This window comes from Henckelia pumila, chromosome 3 (genome assembly GCF_033568475.1).
Source record: "Henckelia pumila isolate YLH828 chromosome 3, ASM3356847v2, whole genome shotgun sequence".
NCBI classification, from domain to species: Eukaryota; Viridiplantae; Streptophyta; class Magnoliopsida; order Lamiales; family Gesneriaceae; genus Henckelia; species Henckelia pumila.
Genome location: NC_133122.1, coordinates 109,227,235 through 109,254,452, shown reverse-complemented (window position 1 = coordinate 109,254,452; position 27,218 = coordinate 109,227,235). Strand labels below are relative to the sequence as shown.

Here is a 27,218-nt window from a genome sequence, read left to right as displayed (position 1 = left end):
TAAGAATTAAACACTTTACATATCCTGATGTTACGGCAACGAGTAAAATATTTAAATAACAGGCAGAACGATTAAAATAATTTAAACAAACTTAGACTAACATTTAAAAGAAATTTAAATAAATACACAAGTGGAAATAAAAACCTTTAAAATGATTTGTACAATTAAAAAGGATTTAAATAAATAAGCCAGATATTTAAAATAATTTAAAATAACTAACCACTAAACTTAGGCTATATTTTTAAAATAAATAAGTTGGACACTCGAAAATATTTAAACAAATAAACTAAACAATTAAATTAATTTAAAAGAATAAACTAAACAATTAAAATCAATTAAATACGCAACCCTAAACCTTTAAAATATTAAAACAATTAAATTGCACAATAAAATCATTTAGATAGATAAACTTAAACAATTAAAAAAATTAATTAAATAGTTAGTAAAATAAAATCATTTGAAAAAATAATAAAATATTTTATTAGCACATAATTTCAAAATAAAGAATTTAAATCAATTAAACTTAAAAAATAATAATCCTTATATTTATTGAATTTAATGCATCTGATTTAGTAGATTGGTTTTAGGTACTACAGATACAGTTGATTTACCAAAAAAGATATCTCTAGAGTTTATTGGTCCAATTGAAATTTTGGAAAGTAAATGAAATATAGTACATATTAGCATTGCTACTATATAGGTCTAATATCCATGATGTGTTCCATGTATCACTGTGGTAGTGATTTGTTGTAGATGAGTCTTACATCTTGCAATTATCCAAGGAATAGTGGATACAGATTTGACATTTGTGGAGAGAACATGTTGTTACTGAATCATAAGAAATAATATTTTGGAATAAGATGTTCCTTTTGTGGTCCAGTTTCAGTATTGAGGAAATACTGATGAATCTTTGGATTTTAGTAGGATCTTGTAAAATATTATGAGATAATAAGAACCTGTTGTTCTTATTCAATTTCATTTGGTACTTAGGATATGATTTCAAGAAATTTATTAAAGAATTGATTAAGGGACTTAATTGGAAATTGTACTCAGACAGAATCGGAGCGTCCGATGGACAGATCGAAGTGTCCGATCTAGTTAGGCCATGCAACTTTGATGTGTCATTTTTGTGTCAACACATCGCAAGGATCGGAGCGTCCGATCTATGAATCAGACCATCAGATGTGTTGGCAGTACTTGTGTCAATGAGAACACTACACGTGATAGGACATGCAGGATGGGATCGTCCGATCGTAGGATCGGAGCGTCCGATCGTCCCTTATAAACTGGGGTCCGATTTCCTCATTCTTAAATGCTAATTCCTCACCTCTCCTTGGCCCATGTAGCTCGATTCTAATAGCTTTTGGGTACTCTTATTTTAAGAGTTGGAGTAGGTAGTAGTTTTTCTATAACGGACAGTGTTCGTAGTAGAAGCCAGGCGGCGGAGCTCTAGCGAGGTGTCCAGGAGTCGTAGCTTGGCTATGCCCAGGCTCTAGGGCATGCAAAATCAGCGGGCTGACGATGGACGAAGGTATAGCTCTGGCTCCTTATAGTAAATAGGGAGTATGCTATAGTTTAATTAAGGCGTTTAGAGCATGATAGCTGATGTTTTGGCATGCTAGATAATAAATGATATTTATGTATTGTAGTGATGCATGGTAGGCTTGGACCTAGAGGGGATCTTCTAAGATCTGCCTTAGTAAGGTACAGAAGTATTATTCGAGATATTCAGATTTAGTATGCATGTATTATGTGTGTGTATGTGTTATGTGATTGCATGATTTATATGATACAACATGTCATGAATGTTTGTTGAATCACATGAGCATCATGAACTATATCCTTATGTTATCCTGTCAGTAGATGGTTGGACACATAGATTGTCACCAATATTTGTTAGACACATGAGCTCGTGTCAGGTCAATGATATTTGGTTGGACACGTAGACTTGTGTTAGCACTACAACAAATATGGTCATACACAACACTATAAAGACAACGGTTTTCAGCGAAAACCGTTGTTAACTCTTTAACAACAGTTTTATTTAAAACTGTTGTAATATGTCCAAAAAACACGCTCATACACAACGTTTTTCTGAAAACCATTGTTTTTAATAGGTCAAAGACAACGGTTAATTAACTGTTGTCTTTGAGCGGGTTTTTTTAGCCTAGGACAACGATTTTTAATAACCGTTGTCTATGAGTGGGTTTTTTTAACCTATGACAACGGTTTTTATTAACCTTTGTCTATAAAAGTGTATTTTGTGTTATACGACGACGGCTGTCCCACACATTAATAATCCGTTGTGGTTTGGTTTTAATATTAAAAATTAAATACACTTCTTTTCTCTCACTCTCAGCACTCTTACTCTCACTCTCACACTTACTCACCTCTTCGCCTCCCCGCTCCGAAACCCAACCCTAGCTTCTCCTCACAAGTCATTGCCCTCTTCTCCGCCCTGCTCCTTCCATTTCCTCGACCCACCTCCGCCCCTTACCCGAGCTGAAATATCAGCCACCCATCGCCGCCCACTACCTCCCTGGCATTCACCGGCGTCCCTTGAATTTTCCCCCCACTGCAACAAATCTGATGTACAACAACGTCTAAGCGACAACAGTTTTGTGAAAAAACCATTGTCTCATGAGCTTTCACAACGGATTTATTAAAATCCATTGTTGTTTGCCTTATTTTGTTAAAGAACGACAACAGATTATGACCTATGATAATGGATATTAAAATTCGTTGTAGATTAGCATTTTTTTTATGGTCATACGACAACGGATTATCGCCTACGACAACGGATTTTAAAATTCGTTGTCTATTAGCTTTTTTTTATGGCCTACGACAATAGATTTTAAAATTCGTTGTCTTTGAGTGCGTTTTTTAGGGCCTACGACAACGGATTCTACAAAACCTTTGTTGTATTATTATTTTATATATTAATAAAATTAATTTTTTTAAATATGTTATAATACTTATAACTTAAACAGAAAACACACTTTCATTCTCTTTTGATTTCTCGTTTATCTCCTCATCGCTTTCACCATCAATTACCAAACCCTAGCCACCACAGCACTCTAGCCGACTTCAAATCGAGAGCGGTTGCAGAAAGAGGAGAGCTACGGCAACGAAAACCATGTCTCTGCCATTAAAACCTACAGATCTAAGATCGAATCCGAGCTCGCATCTATCTGCCATGGAATTCTGAAGCTACTTGACTCCAAACTCATCGGATCCGCTGCTAACAGAGATTCCAAGGTCTTTTACTTGGAGATGAAAGGAGATTATCATCGTTACGAGGCAGAGTTTAAGATTGGAGTCGGCCGAAAAGAAGCCGCGGAGAACACACTTTCTGCTTATCAAGCGGCACAAGTTAATCCTCTTTTCTCATTTATTTTGGTTTTTATGTTTTTACGTGATTTAGGATTCTTTTTTTTATGTTATATAAAAAAGCGCACACTCCCTTTCATTCATTGCATACTCTTCATAAATCCCCCACGCGCAACCACTACATTGGATATCTCTTTTGTTTTTGTCGCTATCTTTGTATACTCGAGTGAAAGGTGAGTTGGAGGTTCGATCGCCGTTGACTCCATTGAGTCGCACCAATTTTTGGATGTTTTTACCAATTTTCTTGTTATTTTTCTTGTCAGGCTAGATATGAAAGGCCGAAATTCGAATCCGGAGTCCAAAAAGGCTGATCCAAAGAGAGTTTTTTGAGATCTGTGATTTTTGTTGTGTTTTATTTTTGATTTGTTTTTAATTTTGTGTTTTGAGAAGGCTGTAGGTGAAGAAAGGAGATGCATTGGCAGGGAAAAAGCCGATGAAGAAAGGTCGGACATCACTAAGGATCCAAACAAGACTAAGAGGCCTGCCAGCGCTTTCTTCGTTTTCATGTAATTCATCGTTTTTGGGATTTTTAGATGATTAGGTTGCATGATTTTTGGTGGTTTTGTTGATTTTGAGATACTCGTAATTCAAAGACAGGGAGGACTTCAGGAAGTAATTCAAGGAAAAGCATCCCCACAACAAATCTGTCGCTGATGTTAGTATTTAATTCATTTGTTCGATTTCATAAAATTCATGAGAACAATTGTAAGGTCCGGGATTATTTGATTTAATCCGAGATTATTTAATTTTAATCCGAGATTATTTAAATTGGGAATATTTAGAGTTTTGATTTAAATTCTAATATTCTTAAATTATTTAGGATTGAAATTGAAATTACATAAGGGTCGAGGACCGAATTGCAAATAATGAAGAATTGAGGGGCTAAAATGCAATTTGGCTAGAAGATATCTCATTTATTTGCTTAGTCATTAGTTTATACGTGTGATATGGAAATTTATTCAGAAATGGCAAGAGTGAAGACCGAGACCTCATTTTTCTTCTTGGAATTTCACTTTCAAACCTTCGTAACTTTTGATCCGGTTGTCCGATTTTAATTCCGGACATAGCGCTGTAAGAGTGGGTGCCCAGTGAGCCAACTGTGTGGCTATGGGCTTTGTTGACTCTTTGTATAAACAATCTTTTGTTTAATATTATTTACACTTTTATGACAATGACTTTATATTACTTCATATTGTTATATTGTGATATACTATTGTTGTTTTGATAAAGACCTTGAATATACTATAGTGTATGTAAGATGTGGTAGAACATGGAGATGTCTATCATGAAATACATCTTATAGTCACTGTATATTCTAAAACCGTTCCTAGTCGATTGAGCCGTCCGATAATAAGGATAAGGATCGCTCGAGTTTGAGACTAGCATTTGCGATGCGGAGTACCGCGTTTCATTGGTAGGGAACATGGAGATGTTCGAAGCATGCAAATGGATATTCATAGGATAATAGTCGAACTACCCTATCCGGACTTTCCAAGTGGTTATCACTTATCGAGTGGATAAAGTCCGCGGTTTTGGTTGTACACCATTAGTCCTTACGACTTGAAACATCATGGAGACTCTATATGCTAGTACTGTGCTTTGACTCGTTTACCGACTCTGAGGGGGTCATCAGGTGTCGAGATTGGGTACAGTTACGACACATATAGGAGTCAATGCATTGTTGTCAAGGATTCACCACATACTTGCGAGTGTGGATATCCTATGCGATCTGAGGAGATATTAGTGTGACAAATCTCTGGCCAGAGTACTTGATGTGATTTAAGAAATGGTTTCTTAGTAGCACATGCGATGTCACTAATTTGATCTTCAAGATGTATTGCATAGTTATCGAATCTTGAGCGACTCTCGATATACCAATGGTTGTTGATTCGATCGGGATATATGGATGAAGGGACCGTACTGTACGCTAACCAAAATCTACTGGTTCTTGTAGGCACTATCAGTGATACCTAGGGAATCATGGGGCGATGTTGCTAGGCGCTTTACCATGATTCGTTGGGCAAGTCGGAAAGTGTTGTTCCGAGTCACAAGGAGTTGTGAGCCCACGGCTAGCTGTATCCCTGAACCATTGAGGGTCACACAGTGTAATGGAGTTTTAATCCCCGTTGAGATAGTTAAATTTAAAGAGTTAAATTTAATGAACTAAGGAGTTGGACTTCTTAAATAAGAGTAAGGGAGTAGGATTTCCTAAAATGACATAGGGATGGACATTTTTGGAAACCACTGAATTCGGATTCAAGAAAATTTATTTTGACTTTAAAATATGCAGAAATGGTTTCTGTGCACATTGGTGAAATCAGTTCATCAATCGGAGTCACGATGAATTTTATATTAATTTCTGAACGAGCGGGCTTTTGCTTGTCGGGCCCCAGCTTATGACTAATGGGCCCTAAGGTGTTAGTGGCCTGCATTATAAATAAGTTATTTCAGTACAGAAATTAGACAGAACAGGTCATTATTTTTGAGAGCTGAATTTCGAACCCTAGCCTCTTAAAAACCGATCGGCCGTCCCCTCCCTTTGCTCTGCCCGAGAAAATTCCGGTCTGTGATTTTGTATCGCAGTAAGGAATAACGAATCAAATTCGTGTATTCTCTTCGCAGAAAACTTCTGATAGATTTTCTAGTGCAATCTATCAGAGGGATTAAACCTCTGTTCGTGGACCTGATTGAAGGCGTTCATCGGTTCCAGGGAGAGACAACAAGAGCAGAATTGTTCTGTTGGTGTCCATTAATCTCGTTGCGAGATTTGAGGTAAAATTTATTTAACTGTTATTTAAATTTTACACACAATAATTCAATCGTTGTATGGTTGATACCCACACCATGGAATCGTTCCATGAGAAAATTTTTAAACTTCCGCTGCACCGGGTATCAATCGTAATTGGTCTGGGAACTCGCCAGTTTTCCAACAGTGGTATCAGAGCCAGGTTGCTCAGATCAATCGATTGAATTAATCAATTGTACAAAATTTTTGAGTCTCGGTTTTTGAAACAAAATAAATATTTTAAATAAAAAAAAAAAATTTTTTTTCCGGGGGGCGAAACCCGGGCAGCGATTGGATCGCTGCCCGGAGGGGGCAGCGATGGTCGCTGCCCCCAGGGGCGGCGCACGGCGCCGCCCAAAGGGCGCACGGCGCCGCCCAGGGCAGCGACCGTCGCCGCCCAGGGCGGCGCACGGCGCCGCCCAGGGCAGCGACCGTCGCCGCCCAGGGCGGCGCACGGCGCTGCCCAGGGCAGCGCTGTGCGCTGCCCAGCGCAGCGCTGGGCGCTGCGCAGGGCAGCGCTCGGCGCTGCCCAGGGCGGCGCACAGCGCCGCCCAGGGCGGCGCTCGGCGCCGCCCAGGGCGACGCACGGCGCCGCCCAGCGGCGGCGCCAGGCGCCGCCAGGGCAGCAAACGTTGCTGCCCTAAGGGGGCAGAATGGCTGCACCGGACCGCGCCCCTGGTGCGGGCCAACCCTGGATTGTACCGGGTGGCCCGCGGGAAAAATTAATTTTTTAATATTTTTATTAATTTTAATATTTAAAATTTTATTTTTGGTCCGGTCAAAAATTGTTTTTGATTGGTTCACGAGATTTCGGATCGAATTGTTCGAGTCCGTAAATTTTAAAATTGATTTTGGATAAATTTGAATTTTTGGAAAATTTTAATATTTTATCCGTAAATTGAATTTTGAAATCAATTATTTTGGTACAATTGATGATAAGATATGATCTTATGATATATTAGATAAAATATGATTTTATTTGTAAAATTGGATTTTATAGATAAAATGATTTTATTTGATATGGAGATAAAATATGATTTTATATGTGAAATGTGATTTTATATATAAAATATGATTTTATCTTGTTTAAATTTGAATTGCCACAGCATGTTATCCAATAAATTAATTTTGAATTAAATGTTATTGGATAAGGATGATCGATTGCCATGACCAATTTTGTAGGTGTATGTTAGGAATTTACATTTTGTCTTTATTGTTGTTGGTTTTATTAATGGGCCTGGTTTATGGCCCGATATGAATGTCATATGTAATAAAAGTGGGCTTGGTTTATAGCCCGTTCCACCCCCTAAAAATGTATCCCCTACTTGTCATTGTTATTTAATTGTAAATACATTAGATTTAGTGGGAGATCAAGATTTGAAGATGGTGGGCCCAGCAGACAATGAAGACTGAAGAAATGTAAATTGGAAGCATATGTAATAGGATTGCATTTGCATACTGCATATTACCTAGGATTGGACTAAGACCCGTGATTGGCAACCACGGGTCAATTAGAAATGGAATCGATCATCCTATATAATATGTGATATTATGATTGTATGCATGTTTAGACATAAATTGCGTGAATCCGGCAATGCATGCAATAAATTAAATATGATGAGACAAATATTTTTATAAATAAAATCCCTCATTTTAAATATGATTTAAAATTTATATCAAGATAAATAAAGGAAATTTAAATATTGTTTAAATGTTCCTACCTTCCATCAACGGTCAATGTATGTGATGCTACCCGCGGATACGGTCCGGCTCATATTATTGGGGGGGCCCGTCCGTCGGAAAGCTGTACATTGGATCGACAAATGTTGTAAGTTGGGTGGAACTCCCATGGGATCGGCTCATATTATTGGGGATCCACATGGCGACCGTCCATCACAACTTAATATTGATGGGTCATCTTGACATGTCACTTTAAACGGCGTCATATTATTGGGCCCTTATTGGACATGAGGTAAATACATGGGGGTTGCTTTGGAAGCAATTGGGCTCTACCTTTTGAGAATTATGGTTGGCTGATATTATTCGGGACCATAAGTTTGTCAATTGGACTCCATGTTCTCACTAAGGAAAAAGTTTCCCGTTTTCACTAGAGGGTGGTGAAATCGTTAAAATAGTGGGAGTGAGATTCATAAAATTAAATTCGCCTATTTTATGTCTTAGTAAATTATTTAAACAATCATCGATAATTGTCTGTTTTATCTCAGTAATCCACATGTTTCTGTTCTCCAACAAAACAAACTTATTGACGCAAACAATACAGAATGATTCCATAAGTTAAGATTGTCCTAAGTTCGGAAAAAGATTTTCTAAGTGTTAGAAAAGGCTTCTCCGAAAACAGCCCCGGCTGATGTAACTGCCAAAAGGTTGGCCGAATTAGAGAAATGGTTGGACCATGATCTCAAGGCCAAATGTTACATGCAAAATTGGACAAGTCTAAACAAGTTTGCCATCACTGCAAGAAACCCGGTAATTGGAAACGTAACTGCAAGGAATACCCCAAGCAGTTGCGAACTGCAAAGGGTATGTTTTACATTGAAATAAATGTTTTTCTTAATATTACTTCTTGGGTATTGGATACCAGATGTAGATCTCATATTTGCAATGAGTTGCAAATGATAACAAGAAGTAATAGGATAAGGATGGGTGAGACCCAGTCAAGGCTAGGGAATGGTTCCAGAGTTAAATCCATAGCTATGGGAAATATTTATTTTTGCAGAACGGTTTTAAGTTACTTTTGATAGATGTTTTATTTGTTCCAGATTTAATTAAAACATTATTTCTGTTTCTATGCTAGATAGAGATGGTTATTCTTGCAATTTTGTGAATGAGATTTGCAATATTTACAAGAATGAATGTTTAATTGGAAATGGACAATTTGAAAACGATCTATACAACTTAAAACTAAAAGACGTTCCAATGAATTATGTTGATAAACCGGCTACAACAAACAAAAGGAAAAACGATAGTCAAAACCCGGCAAACCTATGGCACGCTAGACTAGGTCATATTTTCTCAAGAAGGATGAACAAGCTAGTGGGAGAGGGCATGTTTGATATGTCGGATATTAACTCTCTACCTACTTGTGAATCTTGTCTAAAAGGAAAAATGACTAAATCTCCTTTTAAGGGGAAACCTGAGCGTAGTCAGAATCTGTTGGATTTGATCCATACAGATGTTTGTGGTACATTTAGAGTAGGGACTCAACATGGCCACACCTACTTCATTACCTTTACTGATGATTATTCAAGGTATGGGTATTTATATTTAATGAAATATAAGTCTGAAGCATTTGAAAAGTTCAAAGAATTCAGGGCTGAAGTAGAAAACAAGCTAGGTAAAAGTATTAAAGCACTTCGATCGGATCGAGGTGGAGAATACTTGAGTACCGAGTTTTTGGACTATCTGAAAGAGAATGGGATTCTCTCTCAGTGGACTCCTCCTATGACACCACAGCTTAATGGTGTATCGGAGCGTCGTAATCGAACTTTGTTGGACATGGTTCGATCCATGATGAGCTTCACTGAGCTTCCACCTTCGTTTTGGGCTATGCGCTTGAAACGGCGGTATTGTTGTTGAACAACGTCCACACTAAAGCAGTGGACAAAACACCATACGAGTTATGGAATGGCAAAGCTCCTAAGTATTCGTACTTGAGGATTTGGGGATGTCCTGCTTACGTGAAGCGGACAGTGGGAGATAAGTTGGATAGTCGATCCAGCTTGTGTTATTTTGTGGGGTATCCGAAGAATTCAATCGGATATTATTTCTATTATCCTGCTGAAACAAAGGTGTTTGTTTCACGGAATGCCACCTTCTTGGAGAAGGAGTTCTTATTGGATAAGAAAGGCGTGATGATGGAACTCGAAGAAGTTCGAGAAGAACCCGAAATACAAAATAACGATCCCACACCTCAGGAACCATTGCTGGACACGCCTGCACCTAGAAGATCCGAGAGGACTTCTAGACCTCCAGTTCGATATGGTCTTCTTCTTGAAGAGGGTCAAAATGAACCCGACATTGGATGTGATCCAAGAAGCTTCAAGGAAGCAATTTCTGATGCGGATTCGAATTTATGGCTTGAAGCTATGCAGTCAGAATTGGATTCGATGCATACTAACCAAGTCTGGACTTTAGTGGATCCTCCCGATGGAATTGTTCCAATAGGATGTAAATGGATCTACAAAAGAAAGCTTGGGCCTGATGGTAAGGTATTGACCTACAAGGCGCGATTGGTGGCTAAAGGTTATACTCAAAGGCAAGGAGTTGACTATGACGAAACCTTTTCACCAGTTGCAATGTTCAAGTCCATAAGAATCCTTATTGCCATAGCTGCATGGTATGACTATGAGATATGGCAAATGGATGTGAAGACTGCTTTTCTTAATGGAGACATTAAGGAAGAAATCTATATGAAGCAGCCTGAGGGGTACACATCCATGGGAAGCGAGCATAAGGTATGCAAGCTTCAGAGATCAATTTATGGTCTAAAACAAGCATCTAGAAGTTGGAACCAGAAATTTGATGAAACAATAAAAGATTTTGGTTTCATCAAGAACCCGGAGGAACCTTGCGTGTACAAGAAAGTAGTTAAGGATGCGGTAACATTCTTAGTACTTTATGTTGATGACATCCTACTCATTGGGAATGATGTAGGGATGTTGCAGTCAACAAAGATATGGTTATCAGGTAGATTTTCGATGAAGGATTTGGGTGAGGCATCCTACATTCTTGGGATACAGATCTATAGGGATAGATCTAAGAGAATGATAGGACTCACTCAATCAACCTACATCGATACCATATTGAAACGGTTTTCAATGGATGGGTCCAAGAGAGGACATCTACCCATGTGTCATGGAGTTTCTCTATCCAAGTCTATGTGTCCCAAGACTGATGCAGAGATAGAGAATATGACACATGTACCATATGCGTCAGCTATAGGTAGTATCATGTATGGGATGATATCTACCAGACCGGATGTAGCATTTGCTCTGAGTGTCACGAGCAGATATCAGTCTAATCCTGGTCAGATGCATTGGAAAGCCGTGAAGGACATTCTTAAGTACTTGCGAAGGACTAAGAATATGTTCATGGTTTATGGAGGACGAGAACTCAAACTGGAAGGCTATACCGACTCTAGCTTCCAAAGTGATGTGGATGACTCGAAGTCAACCTCTGGATTTGTGTTCATGCTCAATGGTGGTGCTGTCTCTTGGAAGAGTTCCAAGCAGGACACCACAGCGGATTCCACCACTGAGGCTGAATACATTGCAGCATCAGCTGCTGCTAAAGAGGCCGTTTGGATGAGGAATTTCGTCCAAGAGTTGGGCGTCATTCCTGAATTTGTTGGTCCAGTCCCGGTGTACTGCGACAACACGGGTGCCGTTGCTCAAGCAAAGGAACCAAGGTCTCATCAAAGATCCAAACACGTACTGAGGAAATACCACATAATCCGGGAGATTGTGGAAAGAGGAGACATCAGTGTCGAACGAGTGGCCTCTGCAGACAATATCGCTGATCCACTTACTAAGCCTTTGCCAGGACCATTGTTTGACAAACATCGCGAAGCAATGGGTCTACGTAGTATGACTAGTTGGCTATAGGGCAAGTGGGAGATTGTAAGAGTGGGTGCCCAGTGAGCCAACTGTGTGGCTATGGGCTTTGTTGACTCTTTGTATAAACAATCTTTTGTTTAATATTATTTACACTTTTATGGCAATGACTTTATATTACTTCATATTGTTATATTGTGATATACTATTGTTGTTTTGATAAAGACCTTGAATATACTATAGTGTATGTAAGATGTGGTAGAACATGGAGATGTCTATCATGAAATACATCTTATAGTCACTGTATATTCTAAAACCGTTCCTAGTCGATTGAGCCGTCCGATAATAAGGATAAGGATCGCTCGAGTTTGAGACTAGCATTTGCGATGCGGAGTACCGCGTTTCATTGGTAGGGAACATGGAGATGTTCGAAGCATGCAAATGGATATTCATAGGATGAATAGTCGAACTACCCTATCCGGACTTTCCAAGTGGTTATCACTTATCGAGTGGATAAAGTCCGCGGTTTTGGTTGTACACCATTAGTCCTTACGACTTGAAACATCATGGAGACTCTATATGCTAGTACTGTGCTTTGACTCGTTTACCGACTCTGAGGGGGTCATCAGGTGTCGAGATTGGGTACAGTTACGACACATATAGGAGTCAATGCATTGTTGTCAAGGATTCACCACATACTTGCGAGTGTGGATATCCTATGCGATCTGAGGAGATATTAGTGTGACAAATCTCTGGCCAGAGTACTTGATGTGATTTAAGAAATGGTTTCTTAGTAGCACATGCGATGTCACTAATTTGATCTTCAAGATGTATTGCATAGTTATCGAATCTTGAGCGACTCTCGATATACCAATGGTTGTTGATTCGATCGGGATATATGGATGAAGGGACCGTACTGTACGCTAACCAAAATCTACTGGTTCTTGTAGGCACTATCAGTGATACCTAGGGAATCATGGGGCGATGTTGCTAGGCGCTTTACCATGATTCGTTGGGCAAGTCGGAAAGTGTTGTTCCGAGTCACAAGGAGTTGTGAGCCCACGGCTAGCTGTATCCCTGAACCATTGAGGGTCACACAGTGTAATGGAGTTTTAATCCCCGTTGAGATAGTTAAATTTAAAGAGTTAAATTTAATGAACTAAGGAGTTGGACTTCTTAAATAAGAGTAAGGGAGTAGGATTTCCTAAAATGACATAGGGATGGACATTTTTGGAAACCACTGAATTCGGATTCAAGAAAATTTATTTTGACTTTAAAATATGCAGAAATGGTTTCTGTGCACATTGGTGAAATCAGTTCATCAATCGGAGTCACGATGAATTTTATATTAATTTCTGAACGAGCGGGCTTTTGCTTGTCGGGCCCCAGCTTATGACTAATGGGCCCTAAGGTGTTAGTGGCCTGCATTATAAATAAGTTATTTCAGTACAGAAATTAGACAGAACAGGTCATTATTTTTGAGAGCTGAATTTCGAACCCTAGCCTCTTAAAAACCGATCGGCCGTCCCCTCCCTTTGCTCTGCCGAGAAAATTCCGGTCTGTGATTTTGTATCGCAGTAAGGAATAACGAATCAAATTCGTGTATTCTCTTCGCAGAAAACTTCTGATAGATTTTCTAGTGCAATCTATCAGAGGGATTAAACCTCTGTTCGTGGACCTGATTGAAGGCGTTCATCGGTTCCAGGGAGAGACAACAAGAGCAGAATTGTTCTGTTGGTGTCCATTAATCTCGTTGCGAGATTTGAGGTAAAATTTATTTAACTGTTATTTAAATTTTACACACAATAATTCAATCGTTGTATGGTTGATACCCACACCATGGAATCGTTCCATGAGAAAATTTTTAAACTTCCGCTGCACCGGGTATCAATCGTAATTGGTCTGGGAACTCGCCAGTTTTCCAACAAGCGCTGCGATCCTCTTGAGACAAGATCCAATTTCGTGTAAGTATATACAGGATTACATCTGTTTTGAGATGTTGTATGTTGAATAAATCAGTTTTTGAGTATAAATATTTGTTCTTGAGCTTTTATACATTTCGATATCGAAACCGAATCGAAGATTGAATGTTGTATAAAGTTATGATGATTTTCAGAAGTATGTTTGAGTTTTATAGCTGCTGGTATGCTAATTTATGGTGTTATATTGATGGTATATGATGTATATGAAGTTGTATGAATGATAGAATGATTTCGATATTGTTTCAGTTATCGATTTTCAGTCGCTACGCCATCGGTTTATGATTTGAGGTTGTTTCGGTGTCTTATGCTTGAGTTGTGGATCTCTTAACTTCATAACTGATGTTTTTGGTGATATTCTTTATATTTTAGATTAGTAAGAGCGTGATAAACTCGAAACATCCGCCTTCGAACCGAAGAATATTTGCTTGAGGTTTGAAGTTGTACTTTGAAGAAGAAATCACTACAAGAAAAATGCACAAACACAACACTTAAAAGACAACGTTTTTAGTGAAAAGTGTTGTCCTTTTTTAAAAGACAACGCTTTTATTGAAAAGCGTTGTGGTTATATGTTTTTTATTACTCAAAGACAACGCTTTTTTTAAAAAGCGTTGTCAATCAACGTTTTTTTTTGTCAAAGACAACGCTTTTAAAAGTGTTGTCTTTGACCGTCTTTTTTCCCATGTAGCACAACACTTTTTAAAAAGTGTTGTAAAAAAAATATTATTTTTATTTAAAATAAAATAAATAATAATCTCCAAATCCCCAAATCAGACCCCTTCTCCCATTTCTTCTCGATTACTTCTCCCATCCGATCCCTTTCTCCTTTTTCTCTCTTTCAACACCGACGCTCCCCAACACCGCCGATCCGGCAGCTTCTGTAGCTCCGTACGTTTAATTCCAGTCTTTTTCGCCGATCCGGCAGCTTCTAAAAACTCCGTACGTCTTCTTGTCCCTTTTTTCTTTTGTAATTTCAGGCTAGAATATATATATATATATGTACTGATTTCATTTTTTTTTTCTATTTACGATCCTTGATTGCCTTGTTCTATAGTTCATTAAATAGATTTGGGATACGCGACGAAACTGGAAATAACTTGGTCTTTATCTCGAGTATATATCCGATGTGATGCAGGGTGATCACATGTCCATGAACCAGCAAATCGGTAGCTTTGCTAGGAGTGTGCAGCAGATTAGTAGGTTCTTTCGAGGAGACGTTGATGCGGTAGGGAACTATCTTAACAAGTGCATATTTTACTCGGGATTGGGGAGCAACGACTATCTCAACAGTTATTACATGGCGGACTACTATTCCACGAGTTCCGACTACACTATGCAGCTGCTCTCATCAAAGATTACTCCAAACAATTGATGGTACTCTGTACATTTATTCATCATTTGTATTGATCTTGATTTTGACAAGTGTATATGTGTGTGTGTCTTTAGGAATTATATACCTTGGGCGCGCGAAAAGTGGTGGTGGCATCAGTTGGACAAATAGGATGCATACCGTACCATCTAGCGCGATACAATGGCAATGACAGCAAGTGCAATGAAGAAATCAACAGGGCTATTGAACTCTTTGACGTTGGTCTTAAGAACTTGGTCGATAGATTCAACAATGGCCAGCTTCGAGGGGCGAAGTTTGTCTACCTTGATTCATCTCAAGCCAGCCAAGAGTTGTTTCTGAACGCAAAATCTTATGGTGCATACATTTTTACACATACAATTTCATTATCCATTTCCTGATTGAAAATTTTGATGAAATTTTGTATATTCTTACAACGTACAGTTTGCTTTTGTGAACACTTACTTTGGTGTAGGATTGGAAGTGTTTGATAATGTAATATTTGAGATGATAATGCAGAGAGGAGTGCGAGGATTGAGAGATTTGTATGTGAAGTTGAATAGATTATGATATATGAGTTCTTGTTGTTATGTTTCAGATTTGAAGCTTCAAGAACCAAGACAAAACGAGAAGGTATAAGACGACATCTCAAGTGTAGTGACCCATACCCGGATCACCTACTAAACAGAACTTAGGCATGCAATTAACTTAATAAAACAGATATCAGAATAAAACTGCGGAAACCATAAACATTATACAATCCCAAGTAAAGGAATCTGTAATTCATCCAATAATATACAACCAAATCGAATAGCTGTATAAACCCAAACAACAGTAATAAAACCTAAGCGAAGCTCCAGCTGGCCAACCACTGACTAGCCCCTCCTGGATCCACCCTCCTCGTCCAATCGCACACCCGCCCCATGGAATAGGGTGTCCAGAAAATACAGAGTACGAGACGTGAGCATAAAACGCTCAGTGCGAGAGTATGAGTATACATGCATGCAAAGTGAACTCGCTATAGACTCGAGGTCAAGGATCAGATAACAGAGACAGACCGGGCCCTGGTATGTAGCACGCTGTGCCGTCGCTTCAGGAGGTGGCTCCCATACCGAGATAATCGTGGAAACGCCGGACCCAAATCGATGGAAGTCCATCCACTAACAGGATAGGGTACAACCCTACTAACAGACATCTCGAAGGAGATACAGCAAGATGCAAATGAATGCAGCATAATATCATGGCATATAAATCATGCGGTCACATAATACATGTATACTCAGTCAGGATATCTCGAACAGTACTTTCGTACCTCAAAACAGTGCAAGCTCTACCAACTCTAGGTCCACGCCTATAGTCTGCTCTACACTGCCAAATGATACTACTATCATTAAAGTGCTCTAAAAGCCTTAACTAAGCTATTGCATACTCCTAAATATTTATAGGAAGCAAAAGCTATACCTTCGTCCGTCGTTAGCCCTTTGATGTCGATGTCTCCAGAACTTGGGCACAACTCTGCTACGACTACCGAACGCCTCGCCGACCTCCGGACCAAGCCTAAGAAGACTAGAACAGTTCCAAAAGGACTAGAAAGGAAAGGAGAACTCGGAATTGGCAAATGAAAGTGAAGTCTCGGCCTTCTATTTATAGACAATGATCGGAACTTCCGATCCTTGATCGGAACGTCCGAACCTCGATCGGAACGTCCGATCCTGCCATCGGAGCTTCCGAAGATCCTGATTTGCCACGTGTCAAAATATCACTTGTTGAATCCGGATAGGGGTGATTGGAGCCTCCGGTCCTGATCGGAGATTCTGATCCAACCACACATCATGCCTGACGTAATAACATCGGTGCCTCCGATCGCTCATCGGAGCTTCCGATCCTGTTCGGAGCTTCCGATCGTGCCTTCGGAGCTTCCGATCCGTCCAATACCCAATTCAATTAATTAGCATTAATCCTTTAATTACTCAATTAGGGTACGGGCTACTACATTCTCTCCCACTTAAGATATTTCGTCCTCGAAAACAGATCTTAAGTACCGAATGCAAATACAGAAATCAAAAAATTCTTTATTCAAATCAAACGTTTACAGAGTTTGAAACTGAATACAACTTAAAGAATGAAATCAAAACAACTCAGGATGGTCTTTACGCATCCTGTCCTCAAGCTCCCAAGTAGCTTCTTCAGTGCCTCTGCGCTGCCACTGAACTAAAACCAAAGGAATGACTTTGTTCCATAAAACCTTATCCTTATAATCCAGGATACGAAGGGGTTTCTCAACATAAGTCAAATCCTTGTCTACCTGAACCTCAGACCGCTGCAGAATATGAGATTCATCTGCCACATACCGTCGTAACAGAGATACGTGGAACACGTCGTGAATACTGGATAGATGCGGTGGCAAAGCTAGTCGATAAGCCAAATCGCCAATGCTCTCCAAGATCTCAAACGGACCGATAAATCTGGGAGACAACTTGCCCTTAAGGCCAAATCTGAGAATCTTGCGGAAAGGTGACACTCTCAGAAACACTTTCTCCCCGACCTCGAACTGCAAAGGCCTACGCTTGATATTAGCATAGCTGGCCTGACGATCCTGTGCAGTCTTAATCCATTTCTTGATCTGATCAACAATGTCTATCGCCTGCTGGATAAATTCCGGTCCCTCAGCCTGTCTCTCCCCCAGTTCTTCACAGAAGAGTGGAGTACGACAACGTCGCCCAAAAAATGCCTCAAAAGGTGCCATCCCAATACTAGTGTGATAGCTGTTGTTGTAAGCGAACTCGATCAACGGCAAATGATCCTGCCAGGCTGGACCAAAATCCAAGACGCACGCTCTAAGCATATCCTCTAGCGTACGGATAGTGCGCTCTGACTGACCATCAGTATCCGGATGATAGGCTGTACTCAAACTGAGAGTAGTACCCATCGCACGCTGAACACTCCCCCAAAATGTAGAAGTAAACCTGGGGTCCCGATCGCTGACAATGCTCACAAGCACTCCATGAAGTCGGACGATCTCCTGAATGTACATCCGTGCCATGCGATCCACAGAGTACTCTCGGCTATAGGCAATGAAATGCGCTGACTTGGTGAGTCGGTCCACCACAACCCAGATAGCATCACAGTTCTTTGGGGATACCGGCAAATGGGTCACAAAGTCCATTGTGATAAACTCCCATTTCCATTCAGGAATAGGCAGACTGTGAAGCAATCCTCCAGGTCGTCGGTGCTCTGCCTTGACCTGTTGACACACCAAACATCTCGAAACAAACTGATAAACACTGTGTTTTATTCCCTTCCACCAGAAACAAGTACGTAGATCCTTGTACATCTTGTTGCTTCCAGGATGAATACTCAACTTAGTGCGATGTGCCTGAGACAAAATCTCCTCTCGCAACTCTTCATCCTGCGGAATCACAAGCCTACCAGACAAACACAGAAAGCCGTCTGACTGATAATGAAATCCAGACGAGCTACCCTCGTTAGCTAGACGAGCTAAACGCTGGGTCTTCGAATCAGACATCTGAGCATCTCGGATCCGCTAATACAAGGCTGGCTCAGATAATATCGCAAACATCTGGATACTCTGCATACCTTTCTTATGCTTGAAGGTATAACCTGAAGTACAACAGTCACTGATCGCACTAGACATCGAACAAGTCTGAAGTGTGGATAATCGCACCTTGCGACTCAAAGCATCAGCGGTGAGATTAGCAGCTCCCGGATGGTACTTAATCTCGCAATCATAATCCTTAAGCAAGTCCATCCAACGTCTCTGCCTCATGTTCAATTCTGCCTGAGTGAACAAATACTTGAGACTCTTATGGTCGGTGAAGATCTCAAATTTCTCGCCATACAGATAATGACGTCAGATCTTCAAAGCAGAAAGGTATGCAGAGTATCCAGATGTCTGCCTATTCCTGAATGAAAATGGGAGTTTATCACTATGGACTTTGTGACCCATTTGCCGGTATCCCCGAGGAACTGTGATGCTATCTGGGTGGTGGTGGACCGACTCACCAAGTCAGCGCATTTCATTGCCTATAGCCGAGAGTACTCTGTGGATCGCATGGCACGGATGTACATTCAGGAGATCGTCCGACTTCATGGAGTGCCTGTGAGCATTGTCAGCGATCGGGACCCCAGGTTTACTTCTAGATTCTGGGGGAGTGTTCAGCGTGCGATGGGTACTACTCTCAGTTTGAGTACAGCCTATCATCCGGAGACTGATGGTCAGTCAGAGCGCACTATCCGTACGTTAGAGGATATGCTTAGAGCGTGCGTCATGGATTTTGGTTCAGCCTGGCAGGATCATTTGCCGTTGATCGAGTTCGCTTACAACAACAACTATCACACTAGTATTGGGATGGCACCTTTTGAGGCATTTTTTGGGCGACGTTGTCGTACTCCACTCTTCTGGGAAGAAGTGGGGGAGAGACAAGCTGAGGGACCGGAGTTTATCCAGCAAGCGATAGACATTGTTGATCAGATCAAGAAACGGATTAAGACTGCACAGGATCGTCAGGCCAGTTATGCTAATATCAAGCGTAGGCCTTTGCAGTTCGAGGTCGGGGAGAAAGTGTTTCTGAGAGTGTCACCTTTCCGCAAGATTCTCAGATTTGGCCTTAAGGGCAAGTTATCTCCCAGATTAATCGGTCCGTTTGAGATCTTGGAGAGTATTGGCGATTTGGCTTATCGACTAGCATTGCCACCGCATCTATCCAGCATTCACGACGTGTTCCACGTATCTCTGTTGCGACGATATGTGGCGGATGAATCTCATATTCTGCAGCGATCTGAGGTTCAGGTAGACAAGGATTTGACTTATGTTGAGAAACCTCTTCGCAACCTTGATTATAAGGATAAGGTTTTACGGAACAAAGTCATTCCTTTGGTTTTAGTTCAGTGGCAGCGCCGAGGCACTGAGGAAGCTACTTGGGAGCTTGAGGACAGGATGCGTAAAGACCATCCTGAGTTGTTTTGATTTCATTCTTTATAGTTGTATTCAGTTGCAAACTTTGTAAACGTTTGATTTGAATAAAGAATGTTTTTGATTTCTGTATTTGCATTCGGTACTTAAGATCTTATTTCGAGGACGAAATATCTTAAGTGGGGGAGAATGTAGTAGCCCGTACCCGAATTGAGTAATTAAGGAATTAATCATAATTACTTGGGTAGAGTTCGGAAGCTCCGAAGGTAGGTTCGGAAGTTCCGAACAGGATCGGAAGCTCCGATGCAGGATCGGAAGCTCCGATCATATTACGTCAGGCATGACGTGTGGTTAGATCGGAAGCTCCGATCGGGACCGGAAGCTCCGATCACCCCTATCCGGAGTCATCAAGTGATATTTTGACACGTGGCAGATCAGGATCTTCGGAAGCTCCGATGACAGGATCGGACGTTCCGATCGAGGTTCGGACGTTCCGATCAAGGATCGGAAGTTCCGATCATTGTCTATAAATAGAAGGCCGAGACTTCACTTTCATTTGCCAATTCCGAGTTCTCCTTTCCTTTCTAGTCCTTTTGGAGCTGTTCTAGTCTTCTTAGGCTTGGTCCGGAGGTCGGAGATGCGTTCGGTAGTCGTAGCGAAGTTGTGCCCAAGTTCTGGAGGCATCGACATCAAAGGGCTAACGATGGACGAAGGTATAGCTTTTGCTTCCTATAAATATTTAGGAGTATGCAATAGCTTAGTTAAGGCTTTTAGAGCACTTTAATGATAGTAGTATCATTTGGCAGTGTAGAGCAGACTATAGGCGTGGACCTAGAGTTGGTAGAGCTTGCACTGTTTTGAGGTACGGAAGTACTGTTCGAGATATCCTGACTGAGTATGCATGTATTATATGACTGCATGATTTATATGCCATGATATTATGCTGCATTCATTTACATCTTGCTGTATCTCCTTCGAGATGTCTGTAGTAGGGTTGTACCCTATCCTGTTAGTGGATGGACTTCCATCGATTTGGGTCCGGCGTATCCACGATTATCTCGGTATGGGAGCCACCTCCTGAAGCGACGGCACAGCGTGCTACATACCAGGGCCCGGTCTGTCTCTGTTATCTGATCCTTGACCTCGAGTCTATAGGGAGTTCACTTTGCATGCATGTTTACTCATACTCTCGCACTGAGCGTTTTATGCTCACGTCTCGTACTCTGTATTTTCTGGACACCCTATTCCATGGGGCAGGTTTGCGATTGGACGAGGAGGGTGGATCCAGGAGGGGCTAGTCAGTGGTTGGCCAGCTGGAGCTTCGTCTAGGTTTTATTACTGTTGTTTGGGTTTTATACAGCTATTCGATTTGGTTGTATATTATTGGATAATTATAGATTCCTTTACTTGGGATTGTATAATGTTATTGGATTCCGCAGTTTTATTTTGATATCTGTTTAATTAAGTTATTTGCATGCATAAGTTCTGTTTAGTAGGTGATCCGGGTAAGGGTCACTACAGCTGCTAACTCCAAATCATGGACTGGGTAGTTGTCCTCGTGAAGCTTCAGCTGTCTAGAAGCGTATGCGATCACATGCCCATTATGAGTCAGGACACAACCTAACCCCTGAAGAGAAGCATCCGTGTAAACTACATACCCTCCAGATCCTGACAGTAATGCCAACACCGGCGCAGAAGTTAACCGCCGTCGAAGCTCACGGAAATTCTCCTCGCACTCGGAGGACCACTCAAAATCCACACCCTTGCGGGTAAGCTGCGTCAACGGTCGAGCTAACTGAGAGAAGTTCAGAATGAAGCGACGATAATACCCTGCTAGACCCAGAAAACTACGGATCTCAGAAACTGTCGTCGGACGCGACCAATTAAGTACCGCTTCAATCTTGCTTGGATCAACAGAAATCCCTTCCCTGGATATGATATGGCCAAGAAAGACCACTCTATCCATCCAGAACTCACACTTGCTCAGCTTGGCGTACAACTGCTCATCTCGAACAGTCTATAATACCAACCGTAAGTGAGAAACATGCTCTTCCGTATTACGCGAATACACCAAGATGTCGTCAATGAAGACCACGACAAACTTGTCCAAATACTCCCTGAAGACACGGTTCATCAAATCCATGGATATAGCCGACGCATTAGTCAAACCAAATGGCATCACTAGAAACTCGTAATGCCCATAGCGAGTACGGAATGCAGTCTTGGCTACATCCTGATCACGGACTCTCAACTGATGATACCCAGATCTCAAGTCAATCTTGGAGTAAACTGACGTGCCCTGCAGCTGATCGAACAAGTCATCAATACGAGGCAACGGATACTTGTTCTTCATAGTGACTCGATTCAGCTGTCGATAGTCAATGCACAGCCGCATCGACCCATCCTTCTTCTTTACGAAGAGAACAGGAGCTCCCCAAGGAGACACACTAGGACGAATTTACCCCTTGTCCAAAAGATCCTGTAGCTGATTCTTCAACTCACGCATCTCTGACGGAGCCAGACGATACGGTGCTCTAGAAATAGGCGAAGTACTCGGCATCAACTCTATGCCAAACTCGACGTCCCTAGCAGGAGGAAAACCCGGAATCTCATCAGGAAATACATCTGGAAATTCATCCACAACAGGAATGCTCTCTATCCCAATACTCTCAGCGGACAAATCAACTGCATAGATAAGGTAGCCTTCCCCGCCAGACTCTAGAGCTCGACAGGCTCTCAAAGCTGATACCAAAGGCATCGGGGGTCGCGCTCCCTCACCATAGAAAAACCAACTCTCACTCCCTTCTGGATGAAAGCGTACTAATCTCTGATAGCAGTCCACTGAAGCTCGATAGGTAGTCAACACATCTATTCCCAGAATGCAATCAAAGTCGTCCATCGCCAGGACCATGAGATTCGCTAACAGAATGTTCCCTTCGAACTCTAAAGGGCAACCCATCACTAGACGCTTAGCCAAAGCAGATTGGCCCGTCGGAGTAGAAACAGACATCACTACGTCTAGTGCAATGCATGGTAACTTATGCCTCTTAACAAAACGTGCAGAAATGAAGGAATGAGATGCACCAGTGTCAATAAGTACAAGATCAGGTATACCATAAAGCAGAAATGTACCTGCGATGACTTTCTCATTCTCCTCCACAGCCTGATCATGTCTAAGGGCAAACACCTGGCCATAAGCTCGTGGCCTCAAATGAGAACTCCCAGCAGACTGTCCCTGCGACCTCTGCTGAACGGTGGCCTGAGAACCCGATCCAGAACCAGATCCAGAACCGCCTCCCCCAGACAGTGGACAATCCCTCCGGATATGACCAGTCTCTCCACAACGGAAACAAGCTCCAGAAGCTCTGCGGCACTTGTCGGATGGATGGTTCTTCCCACAGTGATCACACTTGTCCTTATTACCGAAACGAACAACACCTCCAGAACCAGAGGAAGAAGAAGATCCAGACTTCTTGAAAGTTTGGGCACGGGGACCCAAAGAACTAGCAGGCCTCGACTGAGGGAAAGACCTGTTCCGCCGAATGCTGTCCTCCGCCTGGTGACAACGGCTCACCAAACTCTCGTAGGACATGTCGTCGCCAACCGCCACACGGTCATGGATCTCAGGGTTAAGGCCCTGAAGGAACAGATTATACTTCATCTCTGAGCTATCAGCAATCTCGGGACAATAGGATAACAGATCAAAGAACCTCTGCTGATACTCATCGATAGACATGGCTCCCTGTCGCAGACTCAGTAGCTCGCCTTCCTTCGACTGACGGAGTGTAGGAGGAAAATACCGCTTTTGGAAAGCTGTGCGGAACTCGGCCTAGGTGGCCACTCCTCTCGCCGTAACAAAAGGTGCAGAAGTAAACCTCCACCACCTGCGCGAACGCCCATCTAGAAGATAGCCAAGGGTCTCCACCTTCTGCTCATCGGTGCATTGGAAAGTCTGAAAAGTCATCTCCATGCGGTCTAACCAGTTCTCCGCATCCTCCGGAGACTCACCTCCAACTAAGGGCTTAGGACCCATAGCTAAGAATCGACGCACAGTGAAACGCTCGTCGTCATGGTGACGATGACGCCGTTCTCGACGAGGCTCCCGGTCGGCATCTCCCCAACGCCCACCAACACTGCCATGAGAACTCTGGTCGTCACGATTTGACATCTACAAAAATACCTCAAGTTGAGACTAAATCCCAAGAAATCTTTTGCATGCTCTGATACCATAAATGTAGTGACCCATACCCGGATCACCTACTAAACAGAACTTAGGCATGAAATTAACTTAATAAAACAGATATCAGAATAAAACTGCGGAAACCATAAACATTATACAATCCCAAGTAAAGGAATCTGTAATTCATCCAATAATATACAACCAAATCGAATAGCTGTATAAACCCAAACAACAGTAATAAAACCTAAGCGAAGCTCCAGCTGGCCAACCACTGACTAGCCCCTCCTGGATCCACCCTCCTCGTCCAATCTCAAACATGCCCCATGGAATAAGGTGTCTAGAAAATACAGAGTACGAGACGTGAGCATAAAACGCTCAGTGCGAGAGTATGAGTATACATGCATACAAAGTGAACTCCCTATAGACTCGAGGTCAAGGATCAGATAACAGAGACAGACCGGGCCCTGGTATGTAGCACGCTGTGCCGTCGGTTCAGGAGGTGGCTCCCATACCGAGATAACCGTGGAAACGCCGGACCCAAATCGATGGAAGTCCATCCACTAACAGGATAGGGTACAACCCTACTAACAGACATCTCGAAGGAGATACAGCAAGATGCAAATGAATGCAGCATAATATCATGGCATATAAATCATGCGGTCACATAATACATGTATACTCAGTCAGGATATCTCGAACAGTACTTTCGTACCTCAAAACAGTGCAAGCTCTACCAACTCTAGGTCCACGCCTATAGTCTGCTCTACACTGCCAAATGATACTACTATCATTAAAGTGCTCTAAAAGCCTTAACTAAGCTATTGCATACTCCTAAATATTTATAGGAAGCAAAAGCTATACCTTCGTCCGTCGTTATCCCTTTGATGTCGATGTCTCCAGAACTTGGGCACAACTCTGCTACGACTACCGAACGCCTCGCCGACCTCCGGACCAAGCCTAAGAAGACTAGAACAGTTCCAAAAGGACTAGAAAGGAAAGGAGAACTCGGAATTGGCAAATGAAAGTGAAGTCTCGGCCTTCTATTTATAGACAATGATCGGAACTTCCGATCCTTGATCGGAACGTCCGAACCTCGATCGGAACGTCCGATCCTGCCATCGGAGCTTTCGAATATCCTGATCTGCCACGTGTCAAAATATCACTTGTTGAATCCGGATAGGGGTGATCGGAGCCTCCGGTCCTGATCGGAGCTTCCGATCCAACCACACGTCATGCTTGACGTAATAACATCGGTGCCTCCGATCGCTCATCGGAGCTTCCGATCCTGTTCGGAGCTTCCGATCGTGCCTTCGGAGCTTCCGATCCGTCCAATACCCAATTCAATTAATTAGCATTAATCCTTTAATTACTCAATTAGGGTACGGGCTACTACATCAAGTCAGGAATTTGAAACTCGAGAATGAAGCGTCTTGAGTTGTCCCGCCAAAGTCACATACTTGTTTATTGTTTTGATTTTGTTATGATGTTGTCGATCAATATTAGGTAGTGGATCATTGTTTCTATATGATTATGATACGATATGAGATATGAGTTGATTCTTATGCCAAGGTCTGACGTGACCTTATTTTCGAGTCTGATGAGACAACGATAGATGGACATCCATGTCAATATCATATACGAATCTTAATGGCAAAGAGTGTAATAGGAATCAATGCTTTATATATGCGTTTACTCTATTCTCGAGTTGAAATTTTTATAGTTGATATGTTTTTATTTAACGCGCATATATGTTGATTATACTGAGATTGTATTCTCACCGAACGTTATGAGCTGTTGTCTTGTTTTGTATGTATGCATGACAACAGATAGGGCAGGAGCTGGCCAAAGTCGCCGAGGGTAGCTCATTAGAGAGTATATATATGTGGACTCGGGTTGTGTAGCTGATGAATTTAGAAGACTAGCAAGCAAGTTAGAAAGTACTTAAGAATGTTGTTCTTGAGATGTTGTTGTACACTTGTATAAGTTTATGGTTTTGTGAGATTCCAAACTTATAGATCGATGTATCAAATTGTTATAAACATGTTTAGATCTTGTTCTATGTATTTCTACATGTTTTGGGAAATCATTATGTTGGATTGGAGGGGTTGAAAGTATCAAATTTTTCTTTCAAAAAAAAGTGCAAAAGACTGCCCAGAGTTGTGCTCGGTCTGCTCTTTTTAGCAGACCGAGCGCATCCCATTTTTCCCCAACCCGAGAGTTGGGTTGGGGGGGGGGGCAAATTACTAATTGCCCTAGAAATGAAATTAGCAACACGAGGACCCACAACAATATTTGATTGTTCTATGTTATGGGAAATTTGCGTAGGTTGGTAAAGCTGGTGGCGACAAGTGGAAGTCGATGTCCGATGAGGTATGCTTACGCTTCAAATCTAAAAATTTCAGTGGTTTCATCTGCTTTTGCTTAGTAGTATGTATCATCATTATTTGTAATTGTTCCAGGATAAAGATCCCTTTGTCTCCAAGGCTGAGAAGAGGAAGCTGAATACGAAAAGCCCATCCAATCCTACAACTAAAAAATCATAATTTATTGATTTTTAACCTCAATTTAGCTATCGATTGCATCTATGTTTGCATCCACTAAAGTGTTTCAAAATCATCGCTCAGCAGGCTGAAGGAACTGATGCTGAAGAAGAGAGCGACAAGTCGAAGTCTGAAGTGCACGACGACGAAGATGACAGCAGCCCAGAGGTACGATGAGTTGTTTTCTGATTCTTTCCCTCCCCCTAATTTTCAATTATCAAGAATTTTATTGGGATTTATCAGTTCATTCAGGTAAAATTCTTCCAAATTTCTAGGATGATGATGAAGACGATGAAGATTAATCCATGCTATCTTGCGAAGAAGTTTGGGGGTTAGAAATTATGCCATAAACAATTACCTCTGAGCTGTTATGTATAAGTAAGATCCTATTTGGTAGAAAAAGGAAACTATTTTAGTTAAACTCAAATCAAAAGGTCAGATGGGATTTTTTATTTTGTATTCCATTGTTTTCTTGTGCTCCCGCTGCTTC

General features: G+C 41.5%; 2 pseudogenes; both read left to right on the top strand.

Moving 5' to 3' along the window:
• Positions 1-1,805: 1,805 nt before the first annotated feature.
• LOC140889295 (14-3-3-like protein) overlaps positions 1,806-27,218 on the top strand; it is a 29,545-nt pseudogene continuing 4,132 nt past the window's right edge.
• On the top strand, positions 3,661-27,084 carry LOC140886501 (HMG1/2-like protein; annotated as a pseudogene).